The 15,189-nt window shown below is 39.3% G+C and overlaps 2 protein-coding genes across 2 annotated transcripts in view; one reads left to right on the plus strand and one right to left on the minus strand.

The window, feature by feature from the left end:
- LOC116034688 overlaps positions 1–15,189 on the minus strand; it is a 678,603-nt gene that overhangs the window by 501,739 nt on the left and 161,675 nt on the right. The window lies entirely within an intron of this gene.
- The window catches only part of LOC116065136 (myosin light chain kinase, smooth muscle-like), a 766,302-nt gene that overhangs the window by 435,772 nt on the left and 315,341 nt on the right, over positions 1–15,189 (plus strand). The gene's annotated exons all lie outside the window — the stretch shown is intronic.

Below are 15,189 nucleotides of genomic sequence, written 5' to 3' on the forward strand. Positions count from 1 at the left end.
CTGAAATCTAAAAATCTGCAGATGGAAACAGAGGTGGGATGAATGCATAGGCGTAATTTGCCGGGGGGGGGCGCGTTACAACCTCTCTAATAATCAAAACTGGCCAGTGCAACCCCTCATTTCCATTGCATAAATAAAGACATTTGGACCATAACTTGAGACAGAAAAAGCACTATATTTTTGCAGAAAAATTCACTAGAACGCAGAAAATGAAGAGAGTGATATGCTCAAAATGTATTATTATTATTTTATTACTATTTTTCAAACAATAAAAGTGGTACCCGCACAAGATCAACAGACCACATCACTCCCCTCCGGTGGCCCACCGTATAAATTACATCATTCTATTCTAAATCCCCCCACCCCCCTCTCCCCCCCATACCTCTCAGACCTGCTTCTTCCCTACACTTCCCCCCTGAACACTTTGTACTCCTCAGCTGTAATTTGAACTGTCCCAGCATCAGACTCAGCACCATGGGGGCCAGAGCCTTCAGCTGCTCTGCCCCTCGTCTTCCTCCTCACATTCATCAACTGGACTCTCTTCATCAATTCAAATCACAACTTAAAACACATCTGTTTAGATACGCATACCCTACATAACTTCCACCATGTCCACTTTGATTTGATTGATTTCAATGTTTTTAATTGCCACCTTGATTTGACTATATTTGTTGTACATTAAATAAGGTTTTTATTTATGTTCATTAAAGGTCCAATGTGTAGGAATTTCTCCCATCAGGGTTGAGATCATATATCACAATCAAACTCTCTCTCGCCACGCAGTTCAAAGTACGTATTACAGCTACGGTAGCCTTCACGCTTCAAAAAGCGAAGGTGTACCAAAGGCCATGTCTTTCTGTATCACTCTGCCGTCAATCAACCGTGGTTGTTGGAGTGCATGTCGGAGAGTGGCGAGGGCATGCGCTTCACACCACGAGCGGACACGCGTGCCACCAGACGGAAGGAGAGATAAAGAAAAGGAGACTGCAGCGGTCCAGAGGATAATTAAGTAGTTGGGATTTGGTGTGTGCGTCCAAAGCAGCTCCAATGTTCACTCTTTTTTCTGATTATGCCGGTCTCTTGCTCTTTTCAACAGGGACGTCACTAGGATTGAAAGACAGGGGGGGCTTAGCCCCCAGGCGATGCAAAATTTTCCCTTGCAAAATCTTACTTTCAAACTCAAACTCTAAGGGACCGTTCGGTATTTATGGAATGGACCACCGGAGGAAAATAGGGGAGGGTCATGTCTTTTTATATTTTGCTGAGGGGAGGGTCATCCAACATTTTTTAGTGGCTTGTTTGGTGCATATTTATCCATGTAGCTCTCAGTCTCGGCCCCCTAGCAGATGGGTCTGACCGTATACGCAGAGTTTGCTGGGGGGGGCAGGAGGAGCACTGCCCCCTGGTGGCTCAAACAGGTAATTGCATTGTTTAAAAAATTAGTGGAATAATTACATCTGGCATGACCAGATATTAAATAAATATCTTAAATAACACAAAACAACTAAATGGTGATAGGTAATACATCTGATTTCATATACTGCTTTGGTAAAAAAAATATTACCTGGCTGACGATGGGAGCAGCAGGACGCAAAAAAACGAAAGTTACTGTTGCACTAGTCTGGACATCTTGCCGTGCCAACCTTGCAATAAAGGTTTCCTAAATGCCATGTATATAAATGTGATGTCAGCTTACTAATTGATTGCGGGTTTTGTGTAGATTTGGACTTTTATACGTTTATTCCACTTTTTTTTAACGGCGAAGTGGAGAGGCCTCGTTCACCTGTTTGGAGCTGGCTGGTGAATGTGACGCCTTGCTGGATACACCGTATCATTTACCTTTTTGTGGATCTACTGATCGCTGTGGATTACTTTTTTTTGTGTCATTGGTTAATGGCAAAATGCGGATCTTTTTTCTCAACGTGTCTTAATGTTTTATGGTGTGACTGCGCTTGGTTTCTGCGTTTGGAGATCATCTCAACAGACTGTAGGTCCAACACTGATTGTTCACCGTTACATTTTAGTTGAATTTAAGCGTCTGTCTATTGCGTTCCAAAACAGCCGTGCCGCGATTGGATTTCATAAGGGTGAATTGTTAAATTGTTAAAATGTAACTTAAAAACTTTGAAAATAAACATATGTGTTTTGGAATATAATGTTCAGCTTCGGCAGCTTTACCTATGTACTAAAATATACAATGACGATAGTGACAAGTCCATAGCAACCAGTGTTGAATTGGTTATATCCCAGCGTCCTTTGCTGAATGGTCTCAATGTTTTATTGTTTTATTTCATATGAATATTAGTTTACTAGAGGAGTAACTTAGTATTTGAAGTAATGCAGTAATGCAGGAAGTCTGCATTTAGTTTCCATGCTTATTTTGTTTCCACAACTATGTTAGTGAGTAAATCTACTGAAATGGCCACCACACCATAACAGAGGAGTGTGATGTGTAAGATGAGAATGCAGAGGTTAACTCCTGTATGTCATGGCTGTAAAAATCAAATGGTATCTGTACTTCTTTGTTAAGTGCAAACTTGCATTCAAGGGGAGGGTCATTCCTTTTTTGCAAATCATTTTGGAGGGTCATAGGAAAATTATTACTGATGAGGGGAGGGTCATGTCTTTTTAGGTTAGAGGCTACAAAACTCCTCCGGTGGCCCCTTAATTAAATAATGAACAGCCCCTGATGTTAGCTTTTAGATACATCAAAGCTGCGTGGGGGGGATTTACTTAGGCCAGACTGTGCTCCTGCTGAGTTCTTCTTTAGGCTAAGACTTAACTGCTATCTGTCTGCCTGTGTAAATGTGTGGTAAAGTAATACCATACCTAATTCCTCTCTCCATTAGATAAGTTGCAGTGCACGTATTCGCATTGAACCGTTCGGTACGAGGCTTTCGGTTAGGTGCGCGTTACAAACCGAACGATTCGTTGGACTAATCCTATTTCATTTTTTTAAAAAGAGCTTAAATTGTGTGAAATATGATGTTCTCAGTGCCGCTGCACTCAACAAGGCAGCCCAAATGACGAAACAGGCAACATGCTGTCTGCCCTTCCCACTCCTAAAGAAAAACACACTACTCCAGTCAGGCATGATACGCTGAACTAGCTCGTTGCAATGTGGTTGACAAGGATTTAAAGTATGTCTGAATTTAATAACCTGATGGTGAGATGAATAAAAGTTCATAACATGTATGTATGTATGTATGCTCATATATAGCCTAGTCTACATTTAGGCAACATATACATACTTGTTTAATTTATTACAGCAAAGGAATGCAGAAAGTTAAGTTGGTCAGAATCAAGCATATATAATAAATATCATGAAATAATTTAGTTTAGACTATGCCTTGGTGCCTCTCTCTCCTAAAATATCTTCCAGTATCCATTTGTTCAATGAATTGAAGGATATACTGGTACAATAGCATTAACAGTGACACTATGATATTTAGGGACTGATATTGTTTTAATACTATATAGATAGCAGGCTATATTAATGGTAAAGAATAGAGAGCTTTGGATACCTTACTAGGCAAGCTATTTCTTGTATTTCACTCGTTTACACTAGCTAGACTATTGTTTTCTATAGCCAACTAAAATATTCCTTTATCTTTACCTAAAGTAAATGTAGCTGAAGTGAAGCAAGTAAAAGTCATTAACAACAACTTACAATTTCACTCTGTATCACTCACTGTGTGTGTGGTAGCAAGTCCAGACCAAAGATTTGCGATGAGACAAGATAAATCCTGCAGCTACTTGCAGCACAGCGGTCAGCAGCATTCTGAAAGCTGCCAGTTTAAACCAATGAGAAGAAACAAGACGGTGGATCATCTTCATAGCCATTGACTCTTTGTACTTCTGTCTAACTTTCGACTTTCCGGCTTTTTTGTAGCTGGATATATTATTTGTTTTTCTAATTATGAATTTGGATAACGTTAATGATAGTGAGATACTTGCTACAGTTGCATTTTGAGTGATAAATCGGTGAAAACAACATTTTATTTCTCTGATTTCCTGCTGTGTTTTAATGCTGCCTGGCACTCTCTCTTCAGTAACTCTCTACCTCGCTCGTCTACATACCGTTACCGTGCAAGCGGCCGCTGTAAGCCTCTCTCTAAAACAATGCCATTTCGACCAGTTGACATAAAACAGACAGCAGTGCACGACGACACCAACAGATGAATGGTGAAGGAAGATTGATTCCACGTAGTGAGTGATACAGAGTGCACTGTAAAAAAAATAAAAATCAAATTATTATTTTTCTTATTATTATTTGGGGGGGCTTAGGAACATTTTGGGGTAGCTTCAGCCCCCCTAAAATAGGCCTGATGACGTCCATGCTTTTCAATATCCGTTTTCTTATTCTGGGCGAAGAAGAAGACTCCTGTTCCTGAAATTTGGATTTTGAATACGTGTCGTGCAAACTTGCCGTGGGCCGGGAAGTGACGATACCCATTAGCAGCAGCTGTGAGTCGAAAACGCGAAAGGCGGAACAGTATGTCCTGTATGTCCCTTACCGGCTAACGTATTTCAAGATAGCGCATGAATATGGAGCGTGTACCCCAGTTCATGCAAGCGCAAATGTAAAATTTCAAGCCAATAGGAATACTTGGAATTGATGGTGGTGGTCAATATTCATAAAAAAGGCATCACAGATTTTGATAATGAACAACTACAAACATTACACACTGGACCTTTAGGGTGTCCGTGGGTGTCTTGATATTATTATTATTATTTTATTATTATCATTATTATCATTATTATCATTATTATCATTATTATTATTATTATTATTATTATTACTACTACTGCATATGTATAATGTATAGGTGAACCTTTAGTGGTGGTATAGACTGGTGCAGGTGCCTCAGGCTACATCTACACTACTACCTTTTGGTTTAAAAACAAATATCTTTTTGCTACGTTTATGCCTCACATTTACATTCCTCATTTCCGAGCCCCTAAAACGGAGACATTTGGAAACTCTGCTGCCCCCGTTTGGTTTGAAAACTCTAGGGTTGCTTTGTAGTCTGGACGGGCAAAAACGGAGACCTTTGGAAAAAAACGAGGTCAGTCAGTCTTTTCGTTGTCAGACGTGTTAAAATGGACGGAGATTAGTTCTGCTACTGGAGCTGAAACTCTTGTGAGGACGGAGATCATCGTTTGTTTCACAACGCTGCTTAAAAATGAAAACATAGTAGTGTTGATGTAGCTTCAGACACTAAAAATGACCCATATCCACCAGGAGGTGGCGCTATAATCAAGGTGAAGGTGTTTTGGCCAGTAACTGAATATAGGTGAATCTCATGATACAGGCCACACATATTTCGACCTATAACATTTTGCAAATAAATAACACATAAACGAAACAATTTAAATATTAAAATATCACCAGGAAGAATCTCACCACTGATATCCACAGAGGTCTCAGCATAAATCTGATGTTTGATTTCCTCCTGTGTGACTACACAGCGATAGGTGCCGGTCTTGGTCACAGTAGTTTGGAGGGTGATGTAGAAGCTGCCTTCTCTTTCTGAGTCCTGTGTTACTTTAGCATGAAGGTTGTTTCCATCACTGTCCTGCAGCTCTACTTTAGGTTTTGGATTGCCATGAACTTCACACTGCAGCAGCACCGAGTCTGCTGTTGCATTAAGTATTGTAACAGATGGTTTTAAAGCTGCACCTGTGAACATAAAACAGATAATTATATAAACTATATAAGACAATCACAGCATTCACATGTAAGACTGGGATGTGTTGTTCATCCCTTCCCTGCTTTAAAATGTTTATACAGCCCAGTCTCACAGCAGTTCGTGAAATGGTGATGTTATTTAATCTATTGATTTGTGTACAGGGACACGTTTTTCTGGTTTTTATCGTGTTGGTGAGCACGAATTTTAAACTAATGTATTTGAATGGGAAGCATATTACGTGATAACAGCACGATTATGGTAGCGATTAGTAAACCCTATAAATCATTAACATTTTCACAAACTTAAGAGATGTTGGCATATAAATGTCTCCACTTTTAAGTGAAGTCCAACACATAGAAGAATGATCTCAGTTTCATGGTTTTTCATGCTGAATGACTTATTTACCAGAAACGTCTGAGCACATCTCTGGTAAGCAGATGATCTAATATCTGATTCTTTGTAGAGAAGCTCAGTTTTACAGATCTGTCGATTAAATTAACTAATCAATTAGTCATATGAGTGTTAGAGAGCGAGCGACATCATTAAAACCATAGTCTGGATCAACAGAAATACATTTCCAGGATGAGGCCTGACATCTGGCACGTGGCTCACACGCCAGATGTCAGGCTTTGGCCGTCGCCTTCTGCCCTCTCTGTGTTGCTGCTCTTTCAGGGAATGATTGTAAAGATTTACAAAGAATATGTTTATGGCATTTCCTCTCTAACTGGGACGCTTTGGGGCCGATTGGTGGGATTGCTGTGGACGAAGTACACACAGAGATACACTGGTAAGAGCTAATGAGGTTTGTTTTTTTTAAGGTTATTTTTTGGGCATTTTTAGGCATTTATTGACAGGACAGCTAAAGACATGAAAGGGGAGAGAGAGGGTGAATGACATGCAGCAAAGAGCCGCAGGGCGTAGTCGAACCCAGGCCCGCTGCGTCGTGGAGTAAACCTCTATACATGGGCGCCCGCTCTACCAACTGAGCTATCAGGGCGCCGTGCGCTAATGAGGTTTAACCATGTATCTGCTAATTTAAGGTGGTGACACACCAAACAGATATTCGTCCGTTGGACAGTCTGGCGAGGTCAGTGACTCAAGTCATTTCGGTGTGTTCTGTGCTGTCATCCGTCCGAGGATCTGTCGGCCTTCATTTTGGCCGACCTGACATGTTGCGTTGGAGGGCGGGCAGTCGGACTCCACGACCAATATGATTGGTGGAGTACTAACCCAGAAATGACGAGCGGGATGAGCGTGACTGAGCCTCTCGAAATCTGATGAAATATTTTAAACTGACCTTTGTCGATCTGAAATGAAGACAGATTCAGCAACTGCATGGCCTATTTTTCGCTTAAAATGTTTTCAGAAACACGTTTCAGTTAACTATTTTAGTACAATATGAGATCGTATTCTGAACAATCCGCCATGACAGTCTGGCTTTGAAATTCTGGAGAAACCAGACCCACGTGACGCCTTTGTCCAATCAGCTGCCGGTTTTCATTTTTGGATGACAATACAGATTAGCGTGTTGTTTCGGTGTGTTCTGAGCCCCTTTTTGGACCTCGGGGAGCCGACTGATCAGTCCGACTGCCTTTTCTGCTAACGGTCGGCCATCAGGTTAGTGTGTCTCCGCTCTTAAATAGCTCATGTTACTGTATTGTGTCAACAGTTAACTTCATTCAATATTATATGTGGCATTTTTTTTTTGCAGGGTGCAAATATTCCACCAAAACAAGTTCCTTCCAGAAATTATTTAGCAGAGCCACATCTGATCTGTCTTTTAAGACACCATCTAAAAGGCAAATCAAAACATATGTTAGAGTGCATGTGTGATATTATCACACTAAAACTGATTCCTACATAGACCTGACTGGTTTTGGGTTAGGCTTAGGTCGAAGTGTGCTTGAAACAAATTAGGTCGTATATAGTCTGCTAGAATTTTAAAAAATGAGAGGAAATCTTCAACTGTTTAACATATGTACTCACCAACAACAACAAGCTCAATGTAGAATGTTTGAGGTGGCTGAAGATTTGGAAAATCACAGGTGTAGTTTCCACTGTCAGTCACCTTTGTATTTCTGATGATTATGGAGGCGTTGCCGTGTTTCAGTTCATCTGGAAGATGAGAGACTCGACGTTTGAACTCTTCACTCTGACCATCTAGACCGTTGTTGTAATGACTGCCTCCTTTATACAGGAACACCTCCTTCAGACCATCATCTTTCTGAGAAACTTTCTTCCAGTCAAAGAGTTTAAACTTAATATTCTCCTTGGTGCTGAGAGAACAGGGTAACATGACATCAGCCCCTCCTTCCACTGTGATGTTTTCTGGCGCTGGAAGATAAAATGTTGAGTAACGGATGTCACCAGAATTATTCCACAACAGCTGTTAAAAAAGTAATTTGTAGTGTAATCTCTCCTCCACCACAAGTGTTTTTAAGATATTTAAATTTGATATTTATTATGTAGTTTACACAAATATCTATACATTACATACTACGAGTACAGCTGAAACGATCAGACGATTAATCGAGTGAGAGAACTATTTGGATCATTTCCAGCTTCTTGAATGTGAAGATTTAAAAGGTTAGATGCTAAACTGCATTTCATTGTGTCACAATTGTGAGTTTTTGTTGTTGGTGTTTCCTGTTTTATTTTGAAGTGTATGTTTTCCTTACTTCCTGTCTTGTGTTTTCCTGCCTGTTTGATTGTTCACCCCGCCCTGATGTGTTCCACCTGTTGTGTCACCTGTCCCTTGTTAGTCCTCATTACCCTGTGTATTTAGCCTTGTTCTGTGCCTGGAGTCGGATCATTGTGCTTTATGTCGGTTGTTGGTTGTCTCTGCGCGAGCTCCCTGGTTAGTTTGTTCCCTATCTTGTCTTTTGGTTATTCTTTGATTGTGCCTGACTGCCTTCCTTTTTGAGGTCACCTGAATTTGTAAGACTGTTTTTGTTTAATAAATTACCTCAACTCTGCTTCTGGGTCCAATCCTATATTTCCACTCATCAGAGTCAAACTCTTCAATTATGTTTGTGAATATACTTTTAAGTACCTTTTCTTTTACTCAAGTAACATTTTCAATGCAGGACTTCTACTTGTAACAGAGTATTTTCAGTGTGGTATTAGTACTTTTACTAAAGGATCTGAACTAAGGCATGGATACCCGACCCGAGGCCGATGGGTCCCTATGGGTCCCGATGGGTCCCGACGGCCGGGCCGGGTTCGGACAGATATTTAGAAATTAGGTTCGGGTCAGGCTCGGTCACATCAGCGCAATAAGGCATTTGTTGTAAAATAGTGCTGCGGCTCCTTTACTCAGTGCGCGCGCGTGTGTGTGTGTGTGTGTGTGTGTGTGTGTGTGTGTGGAAAGTGGGCAGAAGAGAGAAAGAGAAAGAGGAAGTAGACGTGTATATGCGACCGGAGCAGAGTTGGTGGAATAAGTTTAAGTTTTGTACACAGTGTGTGCGGTGTCCGAAATAAACCCCAGACTGAAAGCCAAGTTTACTGAGCGTTACTGAGCAGCCACCAACTGAGCTCGAAGACGCAAATTTGATGTGAGCAACCTGTCTGAAAGTTGTAAGTCTTCTGGTAGCTGTGCCAAGAGAAATCTCAATCATTCCCAATCTAGCAGAGACGGAGAGCGTAGGTATATGTAAGGAGATAACATAGGCACAGGCTAATTATTGATCACTAAAATGATAGTTAACATTAGTAATTACACTTAAACAGCTAATGTACGACGAAACTGCCTGCGAGCTTCTCCTGTACTTTACCGTCATTTGTCTATTATGCGACAGAAAGTCGCGTGGTTATGACACAATCGTTAGCCTATTTTTATAAACACGTCTGCTACGGAGCCATAACGTGAGATACAAGGTAATGGAGCCTTTTATACATTGTCGTGTTTCTTTAGAAATAAACAATGGACAAATAGAGTCTTTAAACTCTTCAGATGTAAAGTTATTCGCTGTCAAAGTGACGTCAAAATGAATGGCATCAATGGGATGGTGATGGCTTATTAGCATCAAAATTGCTCCATAGTAGGTACGCTTTGCGGAGGCTGGCTTACCCCTTGACTTTTACGCATGAGGACCGCAGTCAGCAGTTTAACTTCATTGATTATTTCAGAAGCTAAAAGTTGAGTTCTGTTTCCTTTTTCAAGTTCATAACTACAGTTTACAGTTTTGCTGCTTAAATGTCCTGAGAAGCAAAAGAATGAATTCTGTTGCTCGTGTGAGTAACATTACATCCTGATACCGAACACACAGGTATGCACTGGGCTAACAAGTTTATGGGGCTCTGTTTATGCATGTTTGTCACCTCATCAAATCACAAATGTGGCCTGAGGTACCTGGCACACTGATGTTTGATTCCTGATTTCTCAGTGTGTTGCAACACCCATGTCTTGCAGGAAAAGAGTCCCTTCTGCCTTTACGCACGAGGACAGCAGTCAGCAGTTTAACTTCATCTATTATTTCAGAAGCTAAAAGTTGAGTTCTGTTTCCTTTGTCAAGTTCATAACTGCAGTTTACAGTTTTGCAGCTTAAATGTCCTACGATATCAGCTGCAGTGACATTACTGCACACATGGAAACATTTAGCCTCCAGTTACTGAAAGCAGCCTCTCTCTCATTCAAATACATCTTTAACAAAAACACTTAAAGGCCTACATCACTACAATAGCCTACATCATTTATAAATCAATAGCCTACAAAGATGTAGAGGGGGAGTGAAAATAACTTATTTGTCCCTCCACCTGCCTCTCAAAAGTCGAGCCCTAAACTTCTAAGTTAGTAGAATAATTCTTACCGTTTTCATCACAAAGTGTTTTTCTGGTCAAACACAGAAGACCCAAACACAGCAGATCCAGAAGAAGCTCCATAGTTGTCCTTTGAATCGTTGGATCAGTTACTGTAACAAAGTCAGAGTTGGTTTTGATTTATACTTTCATTTTCATCTCACCTGCTCTACAGGTGTCACACCCACAGCCTTCACAATAAAAGCGCCCAAAACACTCAAATCATTATTAATTATTGTCCCTGTCATTATTACAATGATGCTATTAGTAGCAGGAGTATGATTTTAATCCCAAGCTTTATTATTGTCTTATGTGATATATGGTATTTCTTTTCTCCATCTTCTACTTTGTTGTATCATCTCACTCACTGTGTTTCTGTCTCTGGAAAGGACTTTGTTCATGTGGCTTGGAAAGTGGAAAACTTGCATACAGTTACACTAACTACTTTTTTTTTTAAACTGTCTAAAACAAACTGTTGCATCACAACAGTTTTCATGTCTTCTGAATATAAGCTGTGAGCAGTTTAAATAGAAAACTGATGTTACATGCCTTCAAAATATCAAATATTACAGTTACTTGTATCTGCAGACAAAGGTTTTCCTAATTAGTCTTATTATAATATCTACATCATGAAATAAATGACTTAAAATGCTTTATGATGAATCACTGAAACATTGGCCTAACTTCTCTTTAGTTAGAGCTAAATGAATCTGATATAACTGCTTAAACACAAAATAAATCTGATTATTTGAGACCTGAACATGAGCTCCATGTCAGATCTGAGGCACTTTACAATCTGATCCCCAGAAACCGTTGACTGTTTTAACCCAAATGAAAAATCTACAAATGTGCCAAACAGTTCACTGTCACAAACACAAGTTTTAATGGGGACGTGTGTTTGCTGAGCCAGTTTAAAAGGTGGAACACAATGCAGATTAAAGTTGGTTTTAGGACAGCAGATATGCCACATTGTTGGAAATGGAAGCTAAAACAATCTAATTTAAATAACAACTTACCCCTAATAACCAACAACCATTGTCTGCAGCGGTGTAGCTTGAAGCTGAAGTTCTCAAACTGGGGTCCAGGGACACCAAAGGGTCCTTAGGGGGTGTTCAGGGGGTCTCCTCCAAAATAAAAGCGCAATCTCACTGCAATACATTGAAAACTCGACACTGTTTACATCTTTTTAATAACCGTGCATTTAGACATATTATATATATATATATATGTCAATGTTGTCTTGTCCCACTGCCCTTGAATGGTGAAAGAAATAAATAAAGTGAACACCACTACTCTGAAAAGAAGCCAGATAGATATAGTAAACATCTCAAAAACCCGTTGGCATTACAGCTCTTATTATTTATCAGACTGGATCAGGAAGTATAAACACAAACAGGTATTTCTACTTGGTTGGAACACTGAGCTTGGGAAAGAGAGAGGAGACGGAGAGGAGTAAAACACAGAACTTTCTCTGGTTAACATTTAAATGTGGTGCTCGTATAGTCTAACAAATACATTTAAAAATTCACAACAAACCTCAGACCAGTAATGTTACTGACAGCTGCAGGGAGTTACATGGAGACATGTAGCAGTAGCTCAACACATTTTAACTTCACGTATTTGTGTTTAGGAGGAAAATAACAACAGAATTATGATCACAAATTGGTCTGAAGTAGATCTTCAAAATATTTGTCACAATAATCAATAAACAAACTACAATGAGCCTGATCCACAGGACAAGCCTCCACCTGCCGGAGTCAGCTGTAACACCTGAACACAACGGCTGTGACTGACAGTTTCTGAAAACTAGTTGGCAAGCTGACAGAGAAGATTAAATATATAACTGCTGGAAATCTCTAAGAGCCGTCATGCTACAAATGCAAACTACCAAAAACTGAAAAAAAACAAAACAAAGGGAGAAACCAATTCCAGTAATACGCTGTATTGACTTGCATGAAGAATTTTCCACTTTTATTTGATTAATAAAGTTGAATAACATCCACTTTAAGCTCAGTTCAGCTAAAAACATTAGGAGCATGATGGAGGGTTAGTAGTTGAGCTCATTTCACAGGAACATGTTGGAGGCCACTGCTCTAAAAACTCAGGGAGAAGGCTCACTCAGAATCTACTACAATCTAATAATACATAGTATCTGTGCACTGATATAAAGCCTGGCCTGCCCCACACCGTCACATCAAACAACCTAACAGAAGAACCAGTTACACAGACTGACAGTTTTACTTTGGAAGGATAAACTGCACACAGAAATAATCATGCTAAAAGGTGTATTATAGCTGAGAGTTGTTAAGAAGTTTGTACTTAATTATTAATACATTTAGCCTCCAAAACTATTCTAAGACGAAGTACATCTTCCACATAATAACATTGACATGTTTTAATTCACAGAGCTTCCTATCTAAAATGGTCCTCATATCATATTACTCTGCCACTCCCAAATTTAAATTTGTAGTGCTCCATATCTTCCTGTAATATAAAAGATTAATCCAGATGAGCTCAACAGACTAGTCATCTTCTATCTGTGGACATGTTGTTGTGCTGTTTGTATGCACAAAAAAACACAGTATTGGTTGTTATCAACTGGCATTGCTGACCATGGCTAACCTGGCTAGAGCTAATGAAAACAATGAAAACACGACTTGTAAATGGAACGCATTCAACTCAGGTGTGACGCCATTCCCAGCCAAAATCACAACTGGTAATACTGGTCAGTGGTGTCTCTCCATAACACAACAAGATCACACCTGTTACACAAGCAGCAATTAAGACTCAGTTCCTTTCTAACATTGTTTTCTAAAATAAGGTCCCATGGTGGTCCACCAGAAGGGAAGGGACTCTGCCTCTCTTTTATGACCTATCTGGGGTCGCTGTCTTATCGAGGGGAGTGCAGGGTTAGGTGGGGTCTGTGTAAAGCTCCCAGCATCATCATCATCATCATCATCATCATCATCATCATCATCATCATCATCATCATCACCACTAACCTTTAGTTTATTTAGTTCTCTGAGGTACAATTAAGGGCAAGCCCTCATTTTCAACGTAGCCGAGATTACACAAAATAAAATTTAGACTAAAATGACACTAAAATTTAGAACAAAATACACCAAGAGTGCAAAAAATTCCAAATACAGTGACAGGAATAGAAACAAGGTGAACTCAAATAAATAAAAAAGAATCAAGATAAAATCAAGTACATTTAAATTACTAAAACAAATTACACCCAGAAACAGTACCATTTAACACCATTGCTCTAAAACTACCATACCTGTTTATCCAGCGTCTTTTTATCAGCTGAGAAGCAAAAGAATGAACTCTGTTGCTCGTGTGAGTAACATTACATCCTGATACTGAACACACAGGTATGCACTGGGCTAACAGGTTCATGGGAATCTGTTTATGCATGTTTCTGTCACCTCATCAGATGAAATTAAAAATGTGGTTTGTTTCCGTGTCTCCTGCTCTTCTCTGGAAAGGTTATAGCCTACTGTAGTAATTGTTCTCTAGTCTCTCTACACTGAAAAAATAACTTGTAGGATTTACTTGATAAAATCATTGTAACAATTTGCACTCAATTTTTCTAAGTAAATTTGACTGCTGTGATATCAAGTACAACTCACTTGCCAGTATCAAGTAAAATGTACTTAACTCTAAATGTAACATGTGTGAAGACATTAATGTTACTTAATTATATTTAACTTAGCAGGTTGTATTTATTAAAAGTAATTAAAGTTAATATTAAAAGGAACCTCACTGTTGTGAAAATATCAAGTACATTTTATAAATCTGTAATATTTACTGTTATGAAGTAATTAAGTAGATTTTATAATGTGTTGAGGGTAGATGTAATGAAGTAGTCGTGAGCAGGTGTTGACACTCAGAGTCAAAGATGATGAAAAGATGGGATTTTATTAATACTTTCCCAGTTAAGGCTCGTAGGCAAAACAAACAATTAACAAAATCTAAATTAAAGAAAGAAAAAAAAGGAAAAAAAATACTTTCACAAAAAATAAAAATGAATTGACGTGAAAGTCAAAAATTGTTAAATGATACAAAGATACAGCTGTATACAAGTTGACTTTTTCAAACTAGTCACCAGAGCCTTACACAGACTTACGTCCTCGCTCCTCTAGCTCCCTTCAGCAACTGAAACGGCCAGTCTATAAAGACCTGTAGCGCGCCCCTGGAATTGGAACATACCAACAAAAATACAATACAGGGGTGGCTCAGGCGAGTAGATAAAAAATTGAATAAAAGCTCAAAACAGCCAAACTTAATAGATCCCTTAGGCTAGAAATTTACCGAAGATTAATTACATTATTCCCAAAACATTTCGCAAAGCCACAAGGTACCTTGACTGACAATAAAATAATTACTCATAATTCCAATTCCAATTCCTAGCGTCATTTAAACTTGCCGATCGCGGCAAACTTTCCTTTACAAACAGAAGAGAGCAGACGCCGGTAAGCCACACAGACTACATGTTAACCTCTGTTACCTTTTAAACTAAATAAACAGCAATGTAGTTAACAAAGACATGAGTGTTGCGTGATTATTACAAATGGTGATGTTTGTGACATAAACTGTATGGTTTTAAACAATAGAGAATGATGTATTAATGGATGTAGGTATAGCCTATAAATCACCGCAGTATTAGATGTTAAAATTTGTGCATAAGAATGCT

Source organism: Sander lucioperca, chromosome 6 (assembly GCF_008315115.2).
Source record: "Sander lucioperca isolate FBNREF2018 chromosome 6, SLUC_FBN_1.2, whole genome shotgun sequence".
In the NCBI taxonomy this organism is placed as follows: domain Eukaryota; kingdom Metazoa; phylum Chordata; class Actinopteri; order Perciformes; family Percidae; genus Sander; species Sander lucioperca.